The sequence below is a fragment of the Myotis daubentonii genome, chromosome 8 (genome assembly GCF_963259705.1).
Source record: "Myotis daubentonii chromosome 8, mMyoDau2.1, whole genome shotgun sequence".
NCBI classification, from domain to species: domain Eukaryota; kingdom Metazoa; phylum Chordata; class Mammalia; order Chiroptera; family Vespertilionidae; genus Myotis; species Myotis daubentonii.
Genome location: NC_081847.1, coordinates 18,017,498 through 18,045,232, shown reverse-complemented (window position 1 = coordinate 18,045,232; position 27,735 = coordinate 18,017,498). Strand labels below are relative to the sequence as shown.

General features: G+C 46.4%; 1 protein-coding gene across 2 annotated transcripts in view; it reads left to right on the top strand.

Moving 5' to 3' along the window:
* Window positions 1–27,735, top strand: part of SLC24A3 (solute carrier family 24 member 3) — a 489,682-nt gene that overhangs the window by 77,521 nt on the left and 384,426 nt on the right. The gene's annotated exons all lie outside the window — the stretch shown is intronic.

The window sequence follows — 27,735 nt, the reverse complement described above, 5'->3', positions numbered from 1 at the left end:
CCTCTTTTCTTAGGGCATCTGAAGAAAAGGTAAGTCAAAGTCATGGGAAATACAGTGATAGGGAGCCCCGTCATCGCCTTTGTTATGGGAAAGAATGGAGTCAAACGTGATAGGGTGACCAGCTCTGGGGTGTTGGGTTCACTATGCCTGGGCCAGTGTGATGGAGGGCTTGCTTCTGTTCGCTGGTGTTGGAGCTGTGGCTTATGGAGGTGAAGTGGTCTCTCTGTGAGTATCATTGCTCACTGTATCAAGAAATGCCTTTCTCATAGTGACAGATATAGAAGAATAAAGCACATTAAAAGCCACTGCAAGAGAGGAAATGACTCAGTTTACAGGTAGAAAGGAAGATGTCCAAGTTTTTATGAAGAGCATGAGCCCAGCACCTGCTGGTGTTGGCAGGAGTGGGGGCTGGGAGGACAGGGAAAGGGAAGAGAGGAAAGGTTTTATGAGGGCAATGGGAGGAGTAAATAAAAACTCACCATGTTGTGTAGAGCTGGTCCACGAAGAACAAGGACCCAGCAGGCACATTCTTGAGGTCCTCATCTGTGGACTTATGGGGACTGGACTTGATTTCTGGGGCCCTTGGCTCTGAACCAGATTTTGTAGGGAAGGCGATCATGCTTGAACCAGGAAGGGTCTTGTTCAATTCCTAACATATCCAGGGCCTGCCTGGAGCCTTTCTCCTTCACTAAGCTGCTTGGACCAACCCAGATGGCTGTGGCCATTCTGCTTTTGAATTTTTTTTTTTATGTAAAATGTCTCTCACTGCACTGTTTAACATGGGCATTCAATGGTGACTTAATTAAAATGAATTCAAATTAAATACAATAAAAAATCCAGATTCTCAGTTGCACTAGCCACACATCAAATATTTAAGAGCTGTTTGGGGCTCATGGCTACCATTTGAACAGCACTGATCATAGAGCGTTTCCATTGCCTATTGGATAAACTGGTCTAGAAGGCCCATTTGTCTCCCGTCTTTCTAGCTCAAGGATATAGTGTGGATGTGTAAATCTCAGAGCCCCATCTCCAATCTGGGTCTTGGGATCACACTCACCTGGGTTGGAATACTGGCTTAGCACCTTGGAAGCTGTGGGCTTTGGGCAAAATAGTCAGGTTCTCTGAGCCTCTGTTTGTTTCTCTGTGAAAATAAAGTAATTATTCTATCCTTTCACATTTGCTGTGAGAATTGGCAATGAAGTAATAAAGTATTACCAGCTTAGTGCTCTGCGTATGGTAGCTCCATAGGAGGAGTTCACTCAGGAATTCCCACTGTCGGCTTGGGGCACCCCTCCCTCCATTGCAGGCAGGTCATGAAGTTACATTCTCCAGCCCCTCCTCATGGGAATGGGCAGATACTGCACGTCTGTTCAGTCAACAGGTCACTTCTTCGGGTGGCCCAGGTCTGGGCAGTCAGCTAGGTGTGCAGAGAGGCTCAGGCACCACCTTCTAACATACACAGGTTGGAAGATCTCACTCAAGGCACCTCTGAGGAATCCCCTGTTTCTATAAGGATATGATCAAAACATTGCCGCAGACTCACATCACCACCAATTGTCTTGGTCTTCTTTCCAGAATACTGTCGCAAGACTCCTTCTCGGTGTTCACGGAATGGATATTTTATGAAAAAAGTTGAGAATCAAAGCACTCGTGAGATCTTGATTTAGAATCAAAATTTAATAGTATTCCTCCTCTTTACCTCTTACTGACGATAGGGTGAGAGGAGTTGGAATGAGCCAGTGGCAGGCCCATTCTCAGCATGCTGCCCAGTTTCCCTGGAGAGGCCAGAGCGGCCCTGTATGCAATGGCTATTACTTCTGCTGGTTGAATGTGGTGGTGTCTGCTCTCAAATGTCTTAAATGTAGGGACTAGGAAGTGAGTCAGGTGGATTTTAGATGACCTTCTTCCTCTTTGTGATGATGTCAGCTGAGCAGTCATGATGGTGATGCATCAGGGTGCCCTCTGTGCGTGAAGGGTGGCTATTTACTCAGGACCTGAGCCCTTGGGGTGCCAGCATTTGCCGTGACCAGGTGAGTAATGGTGCCAGGTCACAGGAGTTAATTAGGCTCTTGTCATAAAGTGCACCTAGTGCTACTTGGGATGTCACAGGGCTTCTCAGACTATTCTTAGAACCCCTGGCTTTAGATGCCATTAGAGTAGGTAAAGTGGATTCTCTGGGGGATGGGGCTGGTTTGCTCCCTAGATGTCAATTTCCTCACCTATGAAATAGACCTGCAACTAGTTTATCTCTCCGATTCCTTCCATTGCACAAATTTAGTTATGCAAGAAATTTCCAGAACAGAATCACAAAAACTTCCACCCAAGATACCCCCACTCCACTTGCCTTAATAACCTCTTTGTGTTTCCATGTCATACCACAGTCCTCCTTTTATTCCCTCTACTCCTCACCCTCCTTCCCTTTCCCTCTCCACCTCCACCTTCGCCTCCTCATTTCCATCTCCTTCTTTCCTTCTCTCTCCCTCTTCTTCTTTCTGAACACGGGAGTTCCAGCACCCGGCCAGGGAACGGCAAGGATGCAAGATGCAGGGTTCCCTCTATAAAGTGCCAGTGCCACCTTGTCCCGGTGGCTCAGTTGGTTGGAGAATCTTCCCATACACCAAAACGATTGCAGGCTCAATTCCAGGTCAGGTCAGATACCTAGGTTGTGGGTTCAATTGCCAGGTGGGACACGTACGGGAGGCAACTGATCGATATTTCTCTCTCTCACTTCCTGCCTTTCTAAAATCAATTACAAAGTATATCCTCAGGTGAGGATTTAAAATAGATAAGGTGGCAGTGCTGTGTGTAGTTGGTGTGGCAGCACTGAGATGGCACACTCTCCATGTGATAGCTGCCACTTTAAAGACATGTTGCTTTGTACAGTTTGGATTTTTGTTTTAAATGGCATTCTTCCCTTGCTGCTAAAGGCATGGTTTTGGTGGAAATTTGTAATTTTTGCCGCCAGAACTGCATGAAAAAGGCTGACCTCTGGGCTCCAGTCTTTCTGCAATTTTTCTTGCCCTCTGTGAAATTTTAAGGCTGTTTTCTTAGCCTCATTGCCAATTCCATCTGAAGCCTGGAAACATTGTTTTTTGGTAAATAACACTTGAAACTGTTTACTCAGATGACCTATTATGAGAAATTTGACTGGATAAATTTGAGTCACGGAAAATTAAGTTAGCTAAATGTAGTACTGAGAGTGGTGGGTAAGTGTAGCAAAAATGAATATTTTGTACTACTTATTTGTACACTTTGCAGAATTTTATTTATGCACTTTGCCGTCTGTCTCCAGAAAAATCTATCATCTTTTGGTTTTTAGTTATTTGATATTTTAAGGAAATGAGCTTTTCCTTAGAGTGCCTCTTTCAAATAAACTTTGGAAGGAAAGAAGCTGTTTAAAATGATAGCCTTTGGCAATGGCTTCGCTCTGAGATTACTGGAGTCTCCTGATAAAGAGCTCTGCTTCCTGTACATGCCTGGCTTAGTTGGATCTAAGGTCTTTGAAGATGGAAAGACACGCTGGGTCTGAGCAGCAGGACCAAGCAGATGCTGCCAGGGATGTTCACCGGATCAGGTGTATACTGGAATGGCCACAAACCACATAATCTGTTGAATGTGCATAGAGGAGAGAAGCCAGAGGTCCCTCCAAGAGCAGCGATATGGGGCAAGTAAAAAAGATGAATGTGGCCCATGAACAAGAACCGGAGGCCAGGCACAGGTTGGCAAGCAGGGCAGACTGGTCTAGGGTGCAAGTCATGAGCAAAGTAAGTGTTGGGATCCTACTGTTTTTGAATGTAAACCATCACATCAGCATACATATAAAGCATGATGGGTCCAACTCTCTCATCTTTTACATGAAAAAAGAGGGATCCAGTGGGGATAAGTGCTCTCCCATGGTCACGGGGCTTGTCAGAAGCAGAGTAGGGTCCCCCCCTACCACACGTAGAAATTCAATGTATATTGATAATTAGATAGAAAAAGGTGAGCTTTGACTGATCTAGCGTAGTACTATCCTGTGGAAACATAATGCAAACTACAAATATAATTTTAAATGTTCGAGTAGCTTTATTTAAAAAGTAAAAAGAAGCAAGTGAAATTAATTTTAATAATATGTTTTCTTTAACCAAACATATCCACAATAGGAGGAATGACACATATCCGTCACCCCAGTGTTTTATCCCTAGGTTTGAACTCAGAAAGAACTAAGGTTTGTAAAAAAAGTTGTAAAAACCTCTGCTTTATTATACTAGCTTATATCACTTTCACTAACTTCCCTCTGCACTTGTGATTTTCATAATGATTCAAATAATAGCTGCTGACATTAGGTGGAACGAGTTAGAAACTCACTGTGATCTGCTCTTCAATTTCTATCTGATTTTTTACTGAATTAGTTAGACAAGGTAATAGTAGCTGCTGTAACAGATAAGTCCTTCAGATTTTGGAGTTTAACACATACTAGTAAGAAGTTTACTTTTTTCTTAGGTAAAGTTCTGATTGATAAGGTGGCTATGTTGCAAGAAGTGGTCCATGGACTCAGGAGCCTTCCATTTTGAGGTTTTTCTCATCCTTACACCTGGTTTCCAAGGTTGCTGTGCTTCTCTGCGTTAAGAGGAAAGAGCTTGGAGGATTTCGAGTAGCTGGATTTTATGGACTGGGCTCCCACTCCTGCTCACATTCTATTGGTCAGGACTCAGTCACATGACAACTTCTAATTGCAAGGGAGGCTGGGACATTTCCATTAGCAGAATGCCCCGGAAGAAGAGAAGGCAGGTTTGGTACCACAGCTACATTATTTCCTCCCAAACTTGTTCCTTTAAAAAAACACACACAAATATTTCCATTTTCCTTTATACTTATTACAAAAGCAATCTACTCCCTCTAAAGAAAAATTATAACCCAAATTTACATCTTCTGAGACTGGCTTAGCTCTTGGCTTAACCTTAATGATTTTCACTTGGTCAAAGTGACACAATTCATTTTTTCTTTGCAGTTGGTGAGGGTCACAAGTGAGGTAGAAATTGTCCCAGGTGGGCCTGTTTGCAGATTTCATCTTTTCTTTGTATATACAAGAAGTCCAGGAAAATAATGAATGTTTGAGTCAAGGTGAAGTCATTGGCAATAAGGTGGAAAGAGCTTAGGCCCACAGTAAATCCTAAATCTCAGTTCCATCACTTTCTGCCTGTGTGATGCCCGGTGAGGTTCCTAAATTCTTTGAACCTCATTTCCACTATCTCTGAAGTGCAGATTGAAGATGCCTACTTCACAGAGTTGTGGTACTCATGAAGCGAAGTTAGCTTTGTGAGAGAGCTGGAACCTCAATTATAGTCTGTATTTAATAAATGATAGCTAATTATCTTTGTGATCTGAAATATAATGGAGGGTAGACCAATGGCGATCATTTACAGGGACTTGCCTACTCTGAGGCACACTGAGGGATTATGAAGAGTGTCTTAAGGATGGACAGGTTACGTAGTTCAGCACCCATGCAACATTCTTACAGCTGTGCGAAGGTCACATACCCAGGGATTAACTAGGCAGCGTCTGACAATGCCGTTTCCTGGCTTCAGAGGCCACTATATAGACAAGCAGGATGAAATAGGAGTGCAGGACTTTGTACTTTACACTGAGAAGAGTTTTAGAGCCTCAAGATTCAGAAGAAAGGCCCAGACACTATTTAATTTCTTCCAGCTTCAACATCCCTTTAGGACTTTTTTTTTAATTGAAGCATTCTTTAAAACCCTGTTCTTTTAAAGCAGCTTAGGTAGCCTAACCCAGTGAACAGTGCCTGAAATCTTCCTGAAATGCAGGTAAAGGATCGTAAGCTCTGCTCTCCTCTGCTCTTAGATGCGTCGGTGAGCCTGCCTGTTTGCAAAGCACTTGAGACTTTTCAAAGCAGTTTCATAGTCATTAACTCACTGGAACATATGTGGCCCTTGGGATAAAAATATCTGCAGGTCAGGAATAACCATATTATTGACAGAAAGTTAGACTGAGACCACAGCAAGTTGAGAATTCATAGTCATAAATGTGGAAAGAAGTTTAGGAATTATTCCTCTATGAAGGCAGAGCTGAGTAGTTGCAACACAGACCACAGGGCCTGCAAAGCCTAAAATATTTACTCTGTTGCCCTTTATAGTTTGCTGCTAGTCCCTGTTTGAGGTCCCAGGACTGGTGCCTCATGTAGCCTGGAGGGAGGTTGAGGCAAGGATGACATTTCCACTCCTCTCTCTGCCCTCCCTGACCCTCCCCCCAGACGCTGCCTGGGCCATATGAAAACGACGGTTCTGTGTGACTCAGGTACTCCACTCTCCTCACTCCCACCCCCACACGCAGACACACAATAAAAAACCTTCAACATTTGTCTGTCCACGTGTTAGGGATTTGTTTAAAAAAGAGTAAATACTCATCCCCTAAAACTGCTTGAAAACCAGTGGTCTGGACTAACTTCTTATTCCAGACCAGTGGTCCAAGCCTCTATATACCTTGGAGTTGCTTTCCTTTTGGGTCAGAGGGTGAAGCATCTTCATTGAGTTGGGTGCAGGTGAGCACTGTCAGCCCATGTCACTCATGGGTGGTTTCTCCAGGGCTCGTTGTGCAGGCGCTGAAGCAGCGAGCAGTAAGCTCGCTGTGTGTGGAGGCCACGGGCTTTGGAACAGCCGCCACGGGTCAGCTCATGGGGAACCCCCTCCTGGCCCCACTGCACCCCGTGGCTGATCTGTGTGGCCTATGACAGGGATGGCTGCTTCTTCATTGAGCAGGTGTGGCTTTGGCTGAGTCTGCAGCCCAACTTCTCAGTCATTCCAGGAGCAGCAGTGTGGATGGAGTGACTAGGCGCTCTTTCTTGAGTTACACATGCAGAAATTGTCCTGTTCCACAGATAATCTTCTTTCACCAGGCCCAGGCCTAGAGGTATGAGTGGGCCTTTGTCCCCAGGGACCAGCACTTGCATTTCCAGACTCTCCAGCCTCTGGACCCAGGCTGGGCTGTGTCCCCTCATTTTGTGTGTGGTGTCGGGCTCAAGTCACAAGTGCAAATGGGGGTCGCACATGTGGGCACCTCTGCCCTCATCTGCGTGCTCCCAGGTAGAGGCAGGCAGCAGTTCTTGGAGTGGGACAAGCCAGCGGCAGCAGCCCTGGGAGCTTGTCAGAAATGCACATTCCTGGGCCTGCCGAGAGCCTCGGGGTCAGAACCTCTGGGAAGCGGGCCCAGCCACGTGGCTTCTCACAAGCCGTCCAGGGGCTTGTCAGGAGCACTCAAGTGTGAGGAGCCCCGGCTTAGCTCTTTCGAGTCACCTGGCCAGATTTTCAACCCAGGTCCCACCCCACTCAGTCAAGAGACCTGAGTCTCTGGAACTGGGAACTGGGCCCCAGTGGTTTGAAAGTCCCCCGGTGATACCAGGGCTGGGACCACCGCTTGAGACCCCCTCCAGGCGCTGGCTGGCTCTGCAGAGCTGGCCCTGGGAGTCTGGTGGAGAGGAAGGTAGCTGGGACCACAAGCCAGTCAAAACCCATCTCCTCCTGCCACTTAACAAACAATGTCAGTGCAGTGAGTCACCAAACCTATCAAGCTGTCGGTTCCTTATTCATTCAGCACTCCTCATGAGCCTCACTATAGTCATTTAATTTTAAACTCCATCTGGGGGCGGGTCTCTGGGTTTTTTTCCTAAAATTTTCCCCCTGAGAAACACTAGGATGGAGTTTCACCCCGGCTGCATTTTAATATGCATGTGAGTAGATGAGAGTCCGCTGGGACGTTTCTGCTTCTTCCTACCAGTGGAGCTAAGCTTGCCTTCCAGAACTTGTTGATTGCCCAGCACTCACCTCTCCCACTTATACCCTCCCTCCTTCCCAGAAGCCTGGGCCGGCCAAGGTCCAGGGCTGACACTGGGCCTGAGGGCAGGGCCCTGGGGAGCTGACCGCCTCTCCCTGCAGCACTCTGGCCCTGACTATGACTCTCCCAGGCCTGAGGTGGACTCTGGGGACCTCAGAGTAGGTTGAGGGCCTGGCCTCTCTCCCTAGAGGCACGTGGCAGCCTTTCCAGCCCTCAAGCTTTTTAAAATAACCTCCACGGACAGTCGGGGCAGTGTGTCTGAGGGAAGGGGAGGGCTTGTCTGAGTTGACTCACTGAGTATGTTTTCTACAGACTACACACTTGGACATCAGTCACCAAGCCTACTGCTTCCTTTTACCTGCAGGATCCCCATGACCTGGGCCGCTGAGGGCCACTCCTCCAGTCAGCATACCCTGGGGCAGGCTCCATCTAAGCCCATGACAGGGTTTGCATTCCACTTGGGGAGTAAGTTTAAATAAGTGCATCTCTAGATGATCATATTGGTGCTACTCAGGTCCCCGATATGGTATTACACCATTAATTTGGCGGAAATTTCTCTAACAGAACAAATAAAACCCCTGAATTAAAGATTAGCATCTTTTTTTTTTTACAAGCCAACTCAGAACAAAATGGACATCAGGCCAGCCCTGCCGCTTGTCCATCCCTGCCAAGGCCTGTGTGCAGAGCCTAGTCTGGGCTTCCCAGCCCTGAGCCTGCAGTGAGACCTCAGGCTCACCCAGCATCTGTGCCACCAGGATCAAGGACCCTGGGCTGAGAAAGGAAAGAGAACAGATGACAGACTACGGGGACAGGCCACTTTGGAAGGAGCAAAGGACTGGGGTCCAAGGAGTCAGGGTGGACTCATTTAAGCCTCTGGTACCTCAGTTGCTAAGTGGGTACCCTGCCTTGGGGTCGTTGGGAGGACCAGAACATGAGGGTTACCCACGTTTTATAACTGGAAAGTGCTTCTGGGTGTAGTTAGGGATGCAGACCATGGTCTCACATACTTGGAGAGGAGTCCTGACTTTAACATCCATGGGTTGTGGAACCCTGGCCCAGTCATCTAACATCTCAAGGCCTTGGTTTCCTCCCCTGTGAAGTGGGGATAATTCATGGTATATGCAGAAAGCGTTGCCATAAAGACTCAGCAGAACAAATTGTGTGAAGTTCTTAGGGCACAGCAAATGCGCAGCAACCCGTGACTGGATGCTCACTTCACGAGCTCCCACTATGTGCTCCTCCTGAGGGGTCTCACAAACAGGGCCCCAATTACTCATGTGTAGGAGAGTGTGATTATTACTCATGCATGGATTAGGGTGTGGAGATTTTACTGTGGGAGAAGAGTAAAACAAATCTGACATGTACTAATACATAAGTAGAAAGTACGAATATTTTAATTGTCAAATCATACGTGCAGATCACAGGAACAGCTCGTCAGCATCACGTAAGCCTCCTGGTGGATCTTTCTTTGAGAATGGGAATTCCACTTCTGCTGAAATCTTGTTTATCTGTCCTGGGAAAATCCATAGGAAAATCACTGAGGATGGGAATTTTGTTCATTTAGACGGAGTATGCAAGGTTGAGTGTACAGAATGGATCTCAGCAGAAGCAGGAAGAGGAAGTGGAAGGGCAAGGAGAATGGTGGAAAAGAAGTGGGGCTTGTTCTGGGCTCAGTTCTGCCCCCTTTCACCATCTGAAGTCTGCCTTTTGGATCCCCTCAAGTCAATTTTTTGGCAAAAAGATGACCATGGGCAATTGTCCTTCCATATTCCAGAAACAGGAGGTTTTCCCACTGCCGGCTCCATTGTAACCACAAATACAAAGGAAATTATATTTTAATACAGAGGAAGTAAAGTTATAGCACAGCTATGCCTACCCCTCCGTGAGGTGTTTTTATCCAGTGACCCTAGTTTTAAGGGCCCCTTTGCAGGAATCATTTGTATGCATGGCTCACAAAAGGATGTTTCCTTTAATGGGGCCCAGGCCAAAGAACTTGGTGCCCGGTAGCTCTGCTTAGTGGTCCCCAGGGGTGCAGAATCTCTCAGTAGTTGCCATTATGAACCTAGAATTATTGTCCTGTCAATGCCACAATTTCATGGGCTGTTACTTTAAAATTTTGCATCACCTCACTCCCCATCCAGTCTCAATCTTGTCTTTATGTGCCTTGTATATTTTTTTGCTCTGCATTTTATGAACATTTGCAAATTCACAGAAAAATTGGAAGAAGTATACAGTGAACAGCCACAGACTCAGTATCTAGGTTCTGTAATTTCCATTTTATTATACTGGTATTACCGCATGTTTACTTATCTGTTCAACCCTATACCCATCCATCAATTTATCCTATTTTATTTTAGTGGTGGATTTCAAAGTAATTTGCAGAAATAAATACGCCCCCTCTAACATACTTTAGCACGCATATCTTTAACTAGTTTATTGGGGTTCTTTTTTGGGTGGTAGCATTTATAGGCAATGAAGTGCAAAGGTCTTATATGTACCATCAATGAGGTGTGACGTATGCATACACCAGTGCTCCCAACCCTTGTCAAGATAGAAGGTATATTATCACCTCAGGAAGTATCCTCATGCCCCTTCTCAGGAAATCCCCAGCCCAGTCCACTCTCCACACAACCACTCCTCCAATTTTTATCACCATAGATTAGTTTATGCCTGATCTAGAACTTTAAATACACGAATCATACAATATATACTCTTTATGTAAGCCTTTTTTTTTTTTTTCTCAGCATGCTGCTTTTGAGATTCATTCAGGTTTTTGTGTGTAGATACATTCTTGACCAGGGGTCCTCAAACTTTTTAAACAGGGGGCCAGTTCACTGTCCCTCAGACCGTTGGAGGGCCGGACTATAGTTTTAAAAAAAACTATGAACAAATTCCTATGCACACTGCACATATCTTATTTTGAAGTAAAAAAACAAAACGGGAACAAATACAATATTTGTATTTGCATGTGGCTCGCAGGCCGTAGTTTGAGGACCCCTGTTCTTGACTATACACGTACACACACATATAGACATCTGTGCATACAGTTTACATATACAAGTATGTCAAGTGTTAATACGTTGGGTGAATTTTTAGTTGGGATTTTGGTCACTTATCTTGGATACTTATTTTGGTCAGCTTTCAAATAGACCTTTGTGCTGTCTGGAAAAGTAGCTTGAGCTTTATTTGACCAGACAAAGGCAGTCATCCTTAACTCCTCCCTCACTTCCCTCCAGTGCAGAAGCATGAACTTGACTCAGGAACCTTGTGGTTGGTTGTGGGAAGGGGAGAAGAGGGAAGAGTGAGAAGAGGAGGGAAGGGGAGAGAAGGGGCGATCTCCTTCATCTTTCTATCATAACCCATCAGGCCACTCCAGATGCAGCACTGCCCATTCAGTTTTTCAGTTATAACAAGGAATGGGAGAAGAACTGAGCAGGTGGAGAAAATGACCTGAGTCACTGAGGAAACAGTTGGCTGCGTCCTGCTGGGGGAGCTGCTCTCATGGCTCAGGAGGACCCTGCAACACTTCCCTGCTGGAGCTGGGCATATCCTTGTCACAAACGCAGCGTCAGAGAGAGCAAGGCATTGTCTCTCCAAGCACCTGCATTGGGAACCGGAGGCCTGGCTAGGGAAGGGGACCAGCCCCACACTAAAGTGGGAACTGTGTGTGGGTTAGGGTCTTGGAAAGGGTGAGACCCTCATTTTCCCAAAGAAGCTCTGTCCAGGCAGAACCCTTTGTTGGCACGGGGTCTTCATTTATTTCCCTGTGTTCCTTGTTTACCTGTCAGTTCCCAACACACAAGTCAATTGAGAGTAGTTAATTGTGATGCACAAACAACTTGTACAGTGAAGGCACACCCTTGGCAACCATTCATTTCTTGCTGTGATCACCATGTCTCTTGACTCACTTTTGGTTCTCTTAGAAGCAGATGCTGAGATAAGAATCTGGGTACATGTAGTTTATTTGGGAGGTAAGCCCAGGACATACCAGTAGGGCATGGAGAAGTGAGACAGAGAAGGAGGGCAGGGCAGCCAATGCAAGGTGTGTCATCAGCCAGTTACCACTGGGGGCAATGGGGCTTACCCTCCTGGGGCCCCTGGGATCGAGTATAGAAGAGACCTCAGAGTTCTTCCACCCACAGGTGAGGGAGCTGGGCTACGTATACATCAGCATCCCTCAGTCTTTGGGAGGGTTGATCCCAAGGATGGCAATGCCCTGGCACATCCAGCTTGTTCCTCCTGCAGGCAGAGTAGCACCCATGACCAGAGACAGCCAGCAGGTGAAGGAGTGCAGGTGCTGGCAGCTGGAATTCGGGCCAGTGTGCACCGCAGAGTTAGGGCGGGGGGGCGGTCAGTGAGGTGTGGACAGTGTTTGCTAAACACCTACTTCCCCTTTCCTAACTAAGTGATTTCTGTGTCATCTCAAATAGGTTGGAAAGTGCATCCTAACCCAGGAAGATGGGTAACAGCGCTCTGCACTTCCTCTGTGTGCGCGCATGGGTTTGTCTTGCCAGGCAAATGCATTTGGACTCACCCCACTAGTTTTCACTGCCTTGTCCTGTGTGCTTGTACAAGTGCTGATGGCTCACCAAGCCGCTGTGCTGCAAGCAGAGGGCTTAGGCTGGGTGAGCTGAGGAAGCCTTTCAGGCCAGAGCCTGGGAAACATTCCTTCCCTCCTCAATCATCTTTGACTGCCTCCATGCATGTGGGGGACTTCTGGGGACCCCAGGGAAGATCAGAACCTGTCATTGAAAATTGAAAAAAAAGGGGGGGAACACTAACAAATTCCTGTCTAAGCTCCTTCTGCTCACCAGGCAGGGCTTACCAGGCAAGTGTTTCTGGGGCCAGGGGCTTGGAACTTATTTAAACTCAGGAAGAAAACCCAATTTGAGTCCTGAATATAAATTGGGGAAGTGGGGTGTCACTATAAACGTGGGGTGCATCTTTTAGCCTCTGACATACGTGTTATTTTAGGAGTACACACTGGCTTTTCTGGCTCTGGCATCAAAAGCAAATGTGTCCATATTTTTCCCCTCACTGGGCTCTGTCTTGTGTGAAATGAAATCTGTATCTCACATAAGTCATCTTTCAGAGTGACTAGCTATGTTTAAATTAGAGAACCCTTTAGCCCTGGTATTTAGATCCTACATGCTTTCATATTTCCAGAGCCCCCCAAATGTGCGACTTCCAAAAGCTTCCAGAAAAGACACATCCAACTTCCTGATGTTCTTCAGCCCAAAGCCTGGCACAATAGGAGGTAATTCTACACTGAAACTGGAGGCATCTAGACCCCTTGAAGGCTATGGAATACAATTTGTAGCCCTAGAGGAAGGATTGTATCCTAAGGTGTTCTAAAACCCCCCCACAAGCACATTGATCTTTCTCTCAACATGAAATGGCTCTCATTCTCCTCCTCTTGACTATGGCTGGCCTTCGTGACTCATTTCTAACAGATAGACTGTAGACATAGATGTTGTGTGATTTCCAAAGCTGGGTCATGAATGGCCATACAGCTTCCACCCAGCTCTTTCTCTTTCTCAGGATGGTTGCTCTTGGAACCCAACCACCATGCAGGAGAAAGCCCAGATGTCATGGAAGGCTACTTGTAGGTGTTCTAGTCGACAGCCCCTTCTCCCCTCCAAGGTCCTAGCTGATAGCTGACAGCCAGCATTGACAACCAGGCATGTGAATGAAGACCCCTTCTAGATGACCCTAGCCCTAGCCACCATCAGACTGTCACCACATCAGCCCAAATGAGAAATGCCTAACAGAGCCCAGTCACCCCCAGAGCCAGGAGAGAGAATAACAAAAACGATGGGTGCTGTTTTTGCATTGCCAGTTTGTGTTGCTTTGTTCCGCAGCCATACTGACTGGTACGTGCATACACTCACAGTCATACTGCTGAAGAACTTCTGGGCCAGTTAAGGATCTCCACTGCTTATCGCTCACTCTTTTTGTCTGGTGCAGTGACTCACTTCTTGCTTCCTAGGACATCGGTATGTGGGGAGAAGAGACAAGGGCAGGCATGTTTGTCGGATTCCCGGAGTCTCCAGCTGGCTTGCCAACTTGGCGCCCTAGAAGCCGTATGAGGTTTCTAGCTGTTTTGACTTGAACAGGTTGGGGATTGAGGGCCTGTTTCAGGTCTGGCTGCAAGCAGTAGGGACAGCAGCTGCCTCCTTTCTCCACTCAGAGTTACAGCGGCGGCGGCGGCAGCTATGGGAAGCAATCCTCCATGTAGTTCCCATGCACTTGGCTTCTGTGGCTGACTCTGCACACCTAACTTGCTTTTTTTGTCATGACATCTAAAATCTGTCCTCGGCCTGAGGAAGTAGCTGGCTGTGGGTTGCAAAGGGGGGTGGCCCTTCTATCCTTTCCAATGCTTCGGTCCCCAGGAGGGCAGGTCCCTGTGCGCCCAGCCAGGGGTCTCCTCTCTCATGTCGTTAACTGCACCTCTCTTCCTTCGGCCCAGGAGTGGCTCCACCACTTCTTCACTGTCTTGGGGAGAAATGTGAAAATGCCTGGGAGAGAACTTTGAAATCTGCAAAGTTGTTGTAAAAATGGAAGGTACTGTTAAGGGATTAGTAAGCAATTACTGGGTCCAGCAGGAACACTACACTTATGTGTCTGTATTATCTTCTCTGAAGACCGTAATTTAGAGTCTCAAACTCTCAGCACTCAGAGACTGTACAGAATGACGTGAGCCAGCAGCCCATTTAATGCCCGAGTTCCCTTTGCAACATCACCTGAAAGTGGTCCTCTGTCATATCCTGGATAGCCTCGGTGACAGGGACTCTCTCCCTGCCTCCTTTTAGAGGCCTTTTATTCCCTAGGCAACTGGGATTATTAAAGTTGTCTTCCTTGTGCTGAACCAAAGTAACCTTCCTTTTAGTCATTCTGAGTTTCATAAACTAAACCTTATTTTTTTTCCACGTGGCGTACCTTTAAGGTCAGTTATTAAGGTCTTCCTTGGTCAGGCTTCCCTCTCTTTAGTTTCTCAGCTTCCCATGCCCACCCTATATGACATGGTTTGGAGACCCCCTCACCACTTCAACTCTTAAAAACCAGTCTCCTGTTATTGTTTGAACAACACGTGAAATAATTAGACCTGATTCAACCCATGCTCAGTTGTTAGATATACTTATTCCAGATGCACACCCAAGATTTCTGAGGTAGGACTTACATCCATAGGTTTTTTTCCTAGGGACACTATGAAGGGACAGGGCATTTGTCACATGTCTTCTTGGCATCGGGGCTGGGCTAAGTGCTCTACCTTTAATGTTGCCTTAATTCTCCTAACATGCTCATGAGTCAGACAGTCCCTGGGCACCCAGGGAGGGCAGCAGAACTGGAGTGAAAACAGCCACACCTAAGTGCCCCTTCCCAGCACCTCGCTCCTCCCTAGGCTGAACCGTAGGCAAGAATATGAATTTGATGCATGGTTTCTGCAAGGACTGGTCTTTGCCTGTAGGTGAGAAACCCATTGTGGGCAGGCACACATAGGGTTTTGCTCAGTATCATATCCCTAGGGTCTAGATGTCACTTGGAAAATGGTAGTTGCATCTTAAATAGTTACTGATGTTAAATCTTTGTTCAATGAATGATTGGATGAATGAATCCTACCAGGTTTCTTTTTTAAATACAATTTATTTTGAAATGACCCCAAATACAGAAAACTACATGGGAAAACATAACAAACTCCAGTGTATTTACTCTCAGAATTAATCAGTGTTAACTTTTTATTTGCTTCTAATCTTTTTCTCTTTATAAAAAATAAAGCATTGCAGATCAAGTTGACATCTTTTTTATTTGCCTCATCGGGTCTTCTACCTTCAGAAGCAACCAATATCCTTATGTTGGGGCATCTGGCTCCTGTTTTATCTTTTTGCCTCATGCATTTGTATAAATAATAATGTTAGGTGTGTTTTCAAATTTATAGAAGTGCTATTTTACTATATTAATATTCTGTAATGTTTTTTCCACTCATACTCCTGAGTTGGATGTGAGTACACTAGTTCCTTCATCTGAACTGCTGCCTTGTTTTCCATTGTATGACCCTATTGCCATTTATTTATCTATCCCCTCATTATACCTTTGTGGGTTGTTTTCAGTTTTCTACTTCAGGCAAATCATATTCGTGTCACCCTTGGTATTCAGGCCAGGAAACTTAGAGCTAGCAGTTAAATGACCCATCTAGGTTGTCACAGTTTTCATAGGTAGTAGAACCAGAGAAGGAGCCCATATCTTCTGTCCCGGGCACCGGTCTTTCTCATTGCACCACAGTCCTCTCCCTTCAGGAGAGGAGATGGTAAGTTGGAGGACACATTGGTAGGCTTCATCATTTAAAAGCTTCAGGAGGGAAATGACCACTTTTAGATAAGAGTTCCAAAGGAGGTCAAGGAAAAGACCTTGTATGTGATGGAGGGTTTTTCCTGACACCTGGGCTTGTCTCTGTGGTCACCATGAGGTATGAGTAGCATTGTTACTGAGGCATCTGCGGGGTAGCTGACCACTCGTTCTTGGCTTCCTGGGAAAACAAGACAGGATAAGTGTTACAACCACTAAAAAGCTGGCCCCAAAATCTCCTAACTCAAGGGAGAGTTCTATCTTGGAGGCTATTTTTTTTTTTTTCATTTCAACTCAATATAGTGTCATTGTAAAGCAAGTTTTAAAACCAGTTTCCATAGAAAGAAACTAATCACCCAGCTGCTGTGGCTCAGGGGTTAAGTGTTGACCCATGAACCAAGAGGTCACCAGTTGGCTTCCTGGTCAGGGCACAGGCCCAGGTTTTGGACTTGATCCCCAGTAGGGGACATGCAGGAGGCAGCCATTCAACAATTCTCTCTCATCGATGGATGTTTCTTTCTCTCTGTCCCTCTCCCTTCTTCTCTCTCTAAAATCAATAATAAAAACATTTTTTTTAAAGAGAGACTAATCATTTTCCTTATTTCTCTTTAAAAATTTGGGCTTGGAAAACAGTAATCAATTTTTACCAAAAGATGATCAAGTTCCGGAGATAATAAAGACCTTCTTTTCCCTTCTCAAGGGATGTCCGCTGGCCTCAAAGCTACCTGGCTCTCTTATTTGCTGTGGAGAGGCCCGGGCAATCGACACGACTTCTGAGCTTCAGCTTCCTCATCTCACAGCGGATGGTATTGACACCAGCCTCACTGCTGGGACAGGTTGAGGGGAGTGTGGCCTCAGGGCTGCGCACTGGCAGGGGCCTTCCAAGCCCTCTGATTTGTATTTGTATGTGGCCTGCTTTTTCATGAGCAGGGTCCCCCCAGTGGATAAGCTTCGGCTCTGTAAGCCCTGGATTCACCTCCTTGCACATGCTTGTCAGGATACCTGCTGTAAAATCCGTGCTCAGTGATAGTTAGCTGTTGTTAGGATAATTATTTAAATCAGTGATTTTTCAAGCAGTATGCTGCAAGCATTTAAAAGTATGCAATACCTGACTATTTATTTAGTCAGGGGCACTGACCTCTTTTCCCTTAGGTTGTCAAAGACAAAGGTGACAACAGCCAACACCACCATAGCCGTCCAGTGTGAATGAATAAAAATTGTACTTATTTTTTTTTTGTCAGATCAGCAAAATATATAATGTATTTTTTGGTGAGCCGCAGAATTTTAGTAGTTTGTGTGTGCCATGACATGAAAAAGGTTGACAGTCTCTAACCAATTGACAGCATGCACCATGAGTGTAACCCTGTTTCTGGAACCAAGTGGGGCTTAATGAATGACGGCTCTGATTATTCTACTGTCAAATTCACCCAGGTTCAGGTTTCTTTGGGTCTTCCTCTTCGGGAAAAAGATGAGGAGGACCAGAAGTACTCACCCCTGCCGGTCTGCTGCCACAGACTTTTTGTGATAGAATAAACAAAAACTCTTTCTTTCATTCCTTTAAAGTTTTCCCTCACATTTTCCCCCTCCTGTTTTCCACCACCTGAATGGTCGGGTTGATCCCATGCCCCATGGTGAGGCTCATGGTGAGGTGAGCAGTCAGCTGGGCAGGGACATCATGAGCCCGTGTCATCTTCTCTTTTGCTTTTCTCTCTTCCTCAAAAAGCATGGATATGAAAATCCCTCGACTAAAAGCCATTGGCCAAACCTCTCACAGGAAAAAGTTAGAAAAGCCTAGGCGATAATGCTCATTGCCAGCAGAAGCCAGAAAGCGTGTTTGTGGAGAGGGTCGGACTGCGAAGGAGAGGGCAGTGGTAATGGAGTTCATTACCGGTGCCTGGCTTCTTCAGTAATCGCACCCTGAAAACTTGGGCCAGAGTATTTTGGCCCTGTCTGAATTGTAAGACCCGATGAGTTCTTTTTTTCTTTCCTTCTTGAATGCAATGTGACAGTTGTGTTTCTAAATTTAACTCTTCCTGTTGGGCCTGCTCACAGGAAACCTGTGTGGGGTGGGAGCTGCTCTCCATAAATGACCCCTCCCGTGGCTGTCATATCCCTGGAATAAAACCCGGAGAGGGAGGCTCTTGGATGTCACCTTTCTTTTCTCTCCAATGAAATACATACAGTCAAACCTCGGTTCTTGAACGTCTCCCATCTCAAACAATTCGCCTCTCAACCCAAGCACCCTTTCATGCTGATACCTGTATGATCAGTCAGTTACCTGTCTCTCAGGTGACAGATGAAGGAGAGAATGCACGAGTATGAGTCAGTTTACCACTAAACCTCATGTTAACATCCCAGGAAAGTGTGCTGTGACTATTTTCATGTTTTATTGCTGCTTATTATTATTATTATTATTACATTTTCATTTTTCACTGTACATTTTATTTTCTTTTATTAAATTTTCATGTCCTTTTTGTTTTTAAAATGTTTACTTATAGATTAAACAATGCATTAGACAGGTACTGTATATAAGAAAGGTTGAAACGGGGGATCATTTGGGAGTCTGGAATGGATTAATTCAATTTACATTGCTTCTAAGGGGAAATAATGATCCGGTTTTCAAACAGCCTTTGGAATGAGTTAAGTTGGAGAACCGAGGTTCCACTGTATATATATTTCTCCACCAGGGTAGGTTTCTTTGGCATTCTGTTACTCAGCCTCCCCCGTACACCCCTTTCTCTTAGGAAGTCCCAAGCACCGTCTCTTTCATGAGAAAATGTGAAAGATGGTCATTCTGTGTAATTCTGAAAGCTGTTTCCACAATCGTTTTCCACTTTCTCACCTTTTTGGTTATTTTCTCAGCATTTTCTCCGCCTGGGTAGCCAGAGTATTTATAAATGAGGCACCTGAACCACAGGGAGGGTAAGGATTTACCCAGTTATGCAACGTGCTGAGAGTGGAGGCCAAGCCCTGACTTGTGTGGCTGCTGCTCTTGCTTGGACCTCTGTCCTTGGCCTTGCTTGGCTGTTTGCACCCGGCATGTTTACATCAGGATGGTTTGTGGGTTAAAAATGGTCTCATGTCCCACAGCATTTGTGCCAATGGAGGTGTTTCCTGCTGACCCTTTACTGACCTTTCCTTTGAGAGACATCTGGGTCTTCCCAGAACCAAGTCTCCTGAGCCTTCCTCAGGCTCTGGCTGTTCTCCGCTCTGGTGAGGATTTGGTAGTGGTGGGGTAGGGGGAGAGCTGGGGGTTTGGGAACAAGTCCTGGGGAACGATTCAAAAGACTGGTGTAGAAACAGCATGGAACTGGATTCTGTAAACTAGATTTTAGTCATGGCCTTTCAGTTAATCATCAGAGGGACACTTTAGTCCCTTCATCTCAAAATGGGAACATGAACTACATCACTGGGTTATTAGAAAGAGTAAATGAGATAGTATTTGTAATTGCACCTACTTATATTATTGCTTGTACAATAAATGCTCAGTCAGTGATCACCTCCTAGTAGACTAGATGGTTTTATTGTTAAAAGGAGATGTAAAATCTGCTTTTATGTAGATGAAGGGCTTCCATAGATTAGAAAAGATAGGACCCCCAGGAAAAAAAGGGCCTCTTATTTGTGAAACACTTTGCAAAGAAATATTCACCCTGGGACCCCATCCCACCCGCCACCCAGAGGGCAGGTCTTGGTCTGGCCGTTCCCTGCTCTCTCCCAGTACCTAGAACAGCCTTGGCGTGGAGCAGGCCACTTTGCAGCAATCCCACCTGACTTGGAAGACAAAACTGGGTGGAGGGGCTTCCATGACTCACTAAGTTTAGGAAACAGAGCAGCATATGCCTGGAGAGACCTAATACACTTACATCAAAGCCTCTGATAACTGCAGGAAGAAACCTATTTGAACTTGTTTAAGCCCTTGTTTCCCAAGCCAGTTAGGTAATGGAACCCCTTCCTGGTAATTCTTGTTGCGTTCCTAGCAATCTAGAATGTGTAAAACACACTTGGGGACGTGCTCCTCCAGGTGGATATGAATTATGTTGCACTCATGCTTTTCATTGAAGACATACAATTCCAACTGTTTTCAAAACCAGGTTGTGACCTTCTGAAAGGTCTCATTCTGGGCAATCAATTAACATTTCATAGGTGCATCTTTAGTGCCCTGGGAACCTCTGAACCAATCATACATCCGTGGTGACCAAGCAAGTGCTGGTTTATTTCACCTAACTCAGCATGGAAATTCTTGCATTTTTCTTGTGCCCGGTTTTAATGGAAACAATGAAGACTTGAAAGTGAAATGTCCTCTTTATTTATGATACTTACTCTAATGTGTACATGGCACAGAGGTCCCTCCACAGGAGCACAAAGAGAGACCTTGGGGAATAAATAGCTGGAGGTGAGGGTAGATGAGTAACAGGTTATTAATGTTTTTCTTCTGTCAATCTGGCCATTGTTTAAATCGAGGATGCATCATATGAAGCATATTTTACTTCCCTGCCGTGACGTTTTCTAATGTATGAACAAAGAAGTGCTTTGAAACAAGTCTCTTCAGAGGCATATTGGCCAACCTTGATGTTACCAACATCTTGACTTTCCGTTTCTTCAGCTCCACTAATTCTTGTAAGAATTTCTCAAATCACCCTTGCAAAAAGAAGGCTCCTATGTGGATGGGGTGTGGCTTCATTTTGAAATTGCGAAAGACTAAAGACACTTTTATATTCTTACACATTTTGAGAGTCCAGAAATCAGACGTACCAGTTCCCCTTGCGGTCCCCAGACTGCTAGCTCCAGGGAGGTGGCATCTGCGACATCTTCCAAAGGCAGATGTTGGAGAGCTAGGTTGCGCCAAGTCCCCTGTCCCATCGCCACATCGGTTGAGGGCTATCAGGATAGAGTTTGTACTTGATGCACTTTGCAAACCTTTATTGAGCTAGGTTTTTATTAAAATGTCTGAAATCAGTGGTGTCATTTGGAACGTGGGATGGAGAAATACGAAACTGGGTTGCATCAAGGTGTTTGTTCTATTGTTAGGGAGCCTGTATTATGTCCCGAGCAGCTCATTTATCTGGCATCATCGAGAAATCTTTTCCGCACAAGTGGCTGCTGCTGCTAGCACAGTGCCTTGCACATCTAGGAACTCAGCAGGTGTTTGCTGAATGCGTAGTTGAATGAACTAAATGAAACATCTCTTCAAACACAGACCATTTTAAAAAGTGATAAGCATTTAAGTGATACCATTCTAGAACAGTGGTTCTCAACCTTGGCTGCACATTAGAATCACCTAGGAATCTTTTTAAAATCCTGATTTCTGGGCCTCATCCTCTGGAAATTCTGTTTCTTTGTTATGGGGTGGGGCCACAACATTAGTAATAAAGAAACAGGATTTCCAGAGGATGAGGCCCTGAAATCAGGATTTTAAAAAGATTCCCAGGTGATTCTAATGTGCAGCCAGGGTTGAGAACCACTGTTCTAGAGTAAATTCTATAGGTTCCTGCTTTGTGAGGTCCAGTGCACTGAATACAGTGGGTTGTTGGCCTTTCTCGTAATAAACTGAGACCATCGTATTGTTGAGGAAAGAACATGAGCTTTGGTGCCAGGCTGACCAGACTTAAAATCCAGACACCCCTTTTCTAGCTGCGGACCTGATCACATTTCATAACTGTGATGACTGGCTTTTTCATCCATCAGGGGGAGACCCTGTGCCTGGCCCGTCGGCATGGCTAGGGCATTTAGTCAACTAGTGCACATGAAGTGCCTAACCCAGTGGCTTGCACATTCTCTAGCCTGTCCTTACTCAGAGTGAGGCCTGGGGACCAGTGCAGCAGCTTCAACATATCCTGGGAGCTGGTTAGAAATGCAGAATCGCATACCCCACCAAACCTGCTGACTCAGGCGCCCTGGGATTCCCAAGCAGGTTCAAATTTGAGAAGCATTGGTCTGGAGCTTCCCTTTTATCTCCTATTTGGGAGAGAAAGCAATAAGCCAACTTTAGTAGCCAAGGCCATCCCATGGACTTTCTGGAAGGGTGCTGGGCCCTAAGCATCATGGGAAGTGACCTAAAAAAGTGACCCAATTTTTTTCCCCTGTTTTTTTTCTCCATTTGGTAGGGTTAATTTGAGATATTGTTTGTTTCTCAACCTGTGCAGAGTCATCATTTGGGGGAAGTAAAGACAAGGGAGTCCTTCTTCCTGTTGGGGCTGACCAGCAGACCCTGAGCAATGGATGAACAGATTACTCCGACACAGCTTTCTGTGAAAGAGAGGGCTAAGGGACTCTTTTACTTCAGTAGTAAAAGCAGTCCTGTTCGCCTGCCTCATTGGCTTTTTATTGGAGCAACAGCTTGAACTCAAACTAACCTCTAGATACAATCAGTAGGGTAAGTATCCTTGAGAAAGTATATGTTTCTACAATGTCAGGTCTTTAAAGACTAAACATAGAAATTCTAGCAAAACACCCCAGGGAATCGGACTTGTTTGGAAAAGTCAAGGTAGGGGCTGTTGCCTTCGGCAAGGTCCCCTCAGAGGCCCCCGACCTTTCAGAGATTCCTCCTTACAGACATTCCAACGAAGTCCCGTGCTTTCCCACATCTTCCCTCAGGAGACCTGGGCTTTCCCACCTCTGTCCCATGGACACAGGTGCCCTGGGAACAATTCAGGTCATCGGGCTTGGCCAGGAGGCGGAGCATCACGCTCTCTCGGCTTCCAATGTCCGACCTGTTCCAGTCCTGACCCTGCACAGCATGGAGTGTCCAGCTGACCCCGAAGGCCTGATAGAGCCAAGTTCAATGCAGAGACAGGCCCAGGGGATGAGCATGGCCTGCTTGTTTCTGGGGAGCTGGATCCACTTCCCAGTGACCTTATCTAGGCACCTTGGCATCTATTCACTGATATTTTTGTTTCTTGAACAGATGGACCCAGGCTTTCACACTGCCCCTTCTAACATTTTTCCACCATATTCTCTACTCTTGCTACTCAGGTGTAGTGTGAGGTTAGAAGCATCTGTGTGGCTGAGAGCTTGTTGGTGACCCAGAAGCTTGGGTCCCCCTGGACCCACAGAATCTGCATGTGAATTTTAAATGTTCCCAGATGATTCACGCGCACAGTAGAGTTTGGAAAGTGCCAGGCTAGTGTATGCTCAGTAAATATTAATTCTCTCTCCTTGGTTAAACATTGTGTATAAAATAAAAACCAATAAGGCTGTGTGTGAGAGCTTGAGAAAAGAGGAGGGAGATTTCACAGCAGGGATTTCCTGAGAACCATTTCTTCCCTCTTTCGTCCAGGCCTGTTCTCTGGAAGGCTCGGGCTGCTCCAGGACAGACCTGAGCTACCTGAGGAGGGACCTTACTGCTCTCTGCCACTTTTCTTCCTACCGGGCGGGCGACTGTGGCCTCGAAGCCCTCACTGGAGACAGCCACCCTCTGTGTTGCAATCGTCCTGGCAGCAAGAATATAAACAGAGCGCGATGCCGCATTCAGCCTCGTTACATAACCAAGCTCTGGAGTCATACTTTCCAGATGTTATGTATCGACATGCTCCCCGCTTCTTGCACTACCTGTTCCTTTAGCTTTTCTGGGGAAAGGTCAAAGATGGGCTCTGAGGATAGCCAGGTGCTTTACATATTCTGGGAAAAGGCCTTTTTTGAGGTCATTCTGAGTTGTGTTTGCTTTCCTGGAGTCTCTCTGAGGGAATTTTTCTATCTCTGTAATCTCCCTCCCTTCTTTCCCCCTGCCTCCCTCCCTCTGTTCTTGAAGAAGCACAGTTTAGGGCTGTTGGAGCCTCAGTTTTGTTGTGCACAGGTATGTGTAGAGTTGAGTTCATATCTCTGCGGAATTTGGGTGTGGACCTAACTCACGTTCAAGGGCCAGGGCTGGGAGAAAAACCCCAGACTTGCAGCGAGCAGCTCTGAGCCTGCAGGGCCCACAGGCACTTCCTCCCCACGTGGTGAATCACTCCAGGACCAGGTGATGACTTACAGACGTGTCCACTTTCCCTGAGCTTTCCTGCTGGTCCCTGCACTCCTGGTGGAGGGAGGCGTGGAAATAGAAAGGACACAGTTTCAGCCCTCAAGGATCACACTGAAGGCAGGGGGAGGGGGAGAGAGATCCATAGAGTGATGTGCAAATGGGGCTTGGTGGAGCCCTCAGAGGGTCAGGGTGCTGGTAAGGAAAGGCTTCCAGGAGAAGGTGGCATTTGAGTGGACAAGTGTTTCCAAAGGAAAACAATTAAATTATGTCACCCCTGGGAGGATGATGGCCCTCATCTGAGAGGTGGGACAGTGACACCGTGCAACCTGCTATACATACAGCTTCCTTCTTCCCACTCCGGTTGGCACAGAATTCCCCTTGTGGCCCTTGCTTCTCCTGCTCATTAGAATACATCTTTCAGGAGGACCCCACAGAAGAAGTCATCCGTGGCCCGTCTCAGAACATGGCTGCCTGTGCTCCGGTTGTCTTGTGAGGACTTTTCCCTGTGCATTCTCATGCTCTCATCTGTCCTGAGCAATGAGTAGTTTCGCACTCATTTCTTGCTCTCATTCATGTTCCAAATGCTGGAATAGCAAATGAAAGGGAGCCTATAAGAACAGGAAATTCAGGGGTAGCGCAAGGAAAACTGGATGTGAAAATTGCCATTTGAACCAAAATGGCACTTGCTTAATTCATTAAGGTGACAAGGTTATTTTTAAGTGGCCATGGATGTCCCTCAGTTAGGCCACCGTGTTTTTGAAGAGTTCTTTTATTTTAAAATATATTTTTATTGATTTCAGAGAGGGAGAAAGATAGAAACATCAATAATGAGAGAGAATCATTGATCAGCTACCTCCTGCAACCTGGGCATGTGTCCTGACCAGGAATTGAACTGTGACCACCTGGATCATAGGTCTATGCTCAACCACTGAGCCACACTGGGTGGACTGGAAGAATTCTTTGGGAGTATAAGACAGTGTAAGATGCAGGGCTTTGCTTTCTCTTTAGTGAAGGGCTTCATTCTTGCTTCTAAGAAACGTGTGTGGGATGTAGGCAGGCTGCCCAGCTCGGGGACAGGTGCAGGGGAAGACATCCCATGAATCTGCCCAAAGCTCAATAATTTGGAAGTTTAGGACAGCTTGAGTGTATGTAGCTTTTATGTGCATATCTTTGACTTCTTATAATTGTAAGAGTCATTCAGGAATACATGCTTAGCTTGGATAACTGAAATTCTGTGTACTGAACTATAAAGAGTAGAAAGTTAAAACTCTCCTGCACTCTTACCTCACCTCCGCCCTCTGTGCTCTGGGAAGACAGCCACTGTGAACAGGGTGGCTTAAGGGTGAGGTTTATCATGAACTTGTTTTATTCACTCACAAGTGCCCATTCCTAAAACACAAACTGGATACCTTTGCCACTTCATTTTGCTACTGGCTAAAGTTGTACTCCTGATTTTGTAAACATTTGTGTGGTTTTGTTTTCTGCACCCCATGTTGTCTAGACTTTATGTTGACATGTGTGATAGGGAAAGGCCTTGGGGTTCAGCACTTGCATGAACTAGGGAGTTGCCCCATGCTCCTGGGGCATGTCCGAGCTCCGTGCGTGGGCCAGCTGCCTTTCTGCTGCAGCAGTGTGGGTGTTCGTGGTCAATGGCAACTGCCCGGTGTCCCAGGAGCTGGCACCGCCTGGCCAGGCAGGTTTCCCCTGCCTCCGAGCCCTGCACGTGGCCACCGTCCTGCAAGATCCCCCCAGTGCTGTACACTCAGCAGCATCAGGAACAGCACGAGTCGGGGGGCAAGCAGCAGTGTTCTCCAGCGTCTTCTCTTATTCCTCAATTTTTCTTTGCCTCCCTCCCTCCCCCCCCCAACTCTGTCCCCTGGGCAGAGACAAGTACTTTAGATGCTGCTCCTGTACTCCAGGGTGGAACCAATTCAGAGCCTCCCCAGGAAGAGCAGGGGTGGCTGGCTCCCCTGGTCTGCCCTGGGCTCTGCCCCTGAGTGCCACTGAGTAGGCCCAGAAACACAAGTGAGACTGGAACCCAGACCTGTCCTGGGTCCTGGCCCATTTCAGCTCTGAGGCCCAAACTTGCCTCTCTGATGCCTTTCTTATCTGACTTGTCAGAATTTGAGATTTAATTAAGAATCTGAGGCATTGGATCTGCTGTGTTCCCAGCTGCTGATCCCAGGGAACACACAGCGGCTTCTGCTTTCAGAGTGGGTCCTGGGGATTACCGTGATGTGGGGCCAGTTTCTCTCATGGTTGAACCTTTTCCTTGACCCTTTTCAAGCTGGTCACAGGGAAGTGCTTTGATGACAAGTTTAATCCCTTTGGGCCTTAGAAACCTGTGCGACCTGCCCCCGCCAGCCCATCCAGAAGCAGGGTAGGCAGAGGGACGGGTTGATGCTGGACACATGAGTGGGTGCAGGAAGGAAACCTCATTCTGTGAGCATTTTTTGGTGTAACTCACAGAGGATTTCATTCATTCATTCATTCATTCATTCATTCATTCATTCATCCAACTCATGTTTGTAGAACCAGGGACTGTTGATGGATGACAAATCCTTTAAGACTTGAAAATTCTCTACCCCAAGTTTTCCTGTGGTTTCATTGCAGGGTCACGGGGCTGCAGACAGGCGTCCTTCCAGGACCAAGGTATTTCCGAGAAAGGTTGAAATAAAGGAGCAGCTACTGCCTGGTCCAATTCTAAACCATCTTTACTGGCGTTTTGGACACTTAAGTATTCTCACTCAAGAATGAGGGTTTTCACCCAGCCAGTGTGGCTCAGTGGTTGAGCACTGACTTATGAACCTGGAGGTCACGGTTCTATTCCCAGTCAGGGCACATGCCCGGGATGTGGGCTCAGTCCTCAGGGTGGAGCGTGCAGGAGGCTTCCGATTAATGATCCTCTCTCATCATTGATGTTTTTATCCCCCTCTCTCTCTCCCTTCCTCCCTGAAATCAATAAAAACATATTTTAAAAAAGAATGAGGGTTTTTCTCATGTGCAGGGTGAAGGGAGTTGCTGTGGAAGGTTCTTGGCTGTGCAGGCAAACTGGTCCTCCTGCCACATCAGCATACGGCCCTCCTCCCGTCTTCTGGGAGGAGAGTCAGCAAAGGCTTGTAATAACACACCTTGCTGCCTACCGGCATCAGCCTGCCAGTGTCTGGACATGGCCCGGAGGCCTGTGGTGTCAGATGTGTGATTTACACGTGGTGTCTGCGCTACATGGAACTACAGCATCACCCTGTCATCTGAAATCACCACCTTGTGTTTTGGCATTTGGTCAGAGGCCACACATAATAAGTGCTGAAGGAGGCGTTTGCAGTCCAGTCACCTGCTTCTGGGGCACCCACATTCTGTCCCAGCTCAAGGAGATCATCGGTTTTGTTTTTGTCTTTTTGCAAAGAACAGGTCCTTTGTGTCGCTGTACTCAGATCTGCTCACCCTCACACCCATACCTGTTTCTAGCACTTTCACGCATGCAACGTTGGTTTCTTCTGTGCCAAGTAGACCTGTTTTTCCTTCCTTTCCACTAGACCAGGACTGTTTCAAGTGAGAAATGGGGAGGAGGTTCTGGGCAGCAGCCTGGCCGTGTCCCCAGT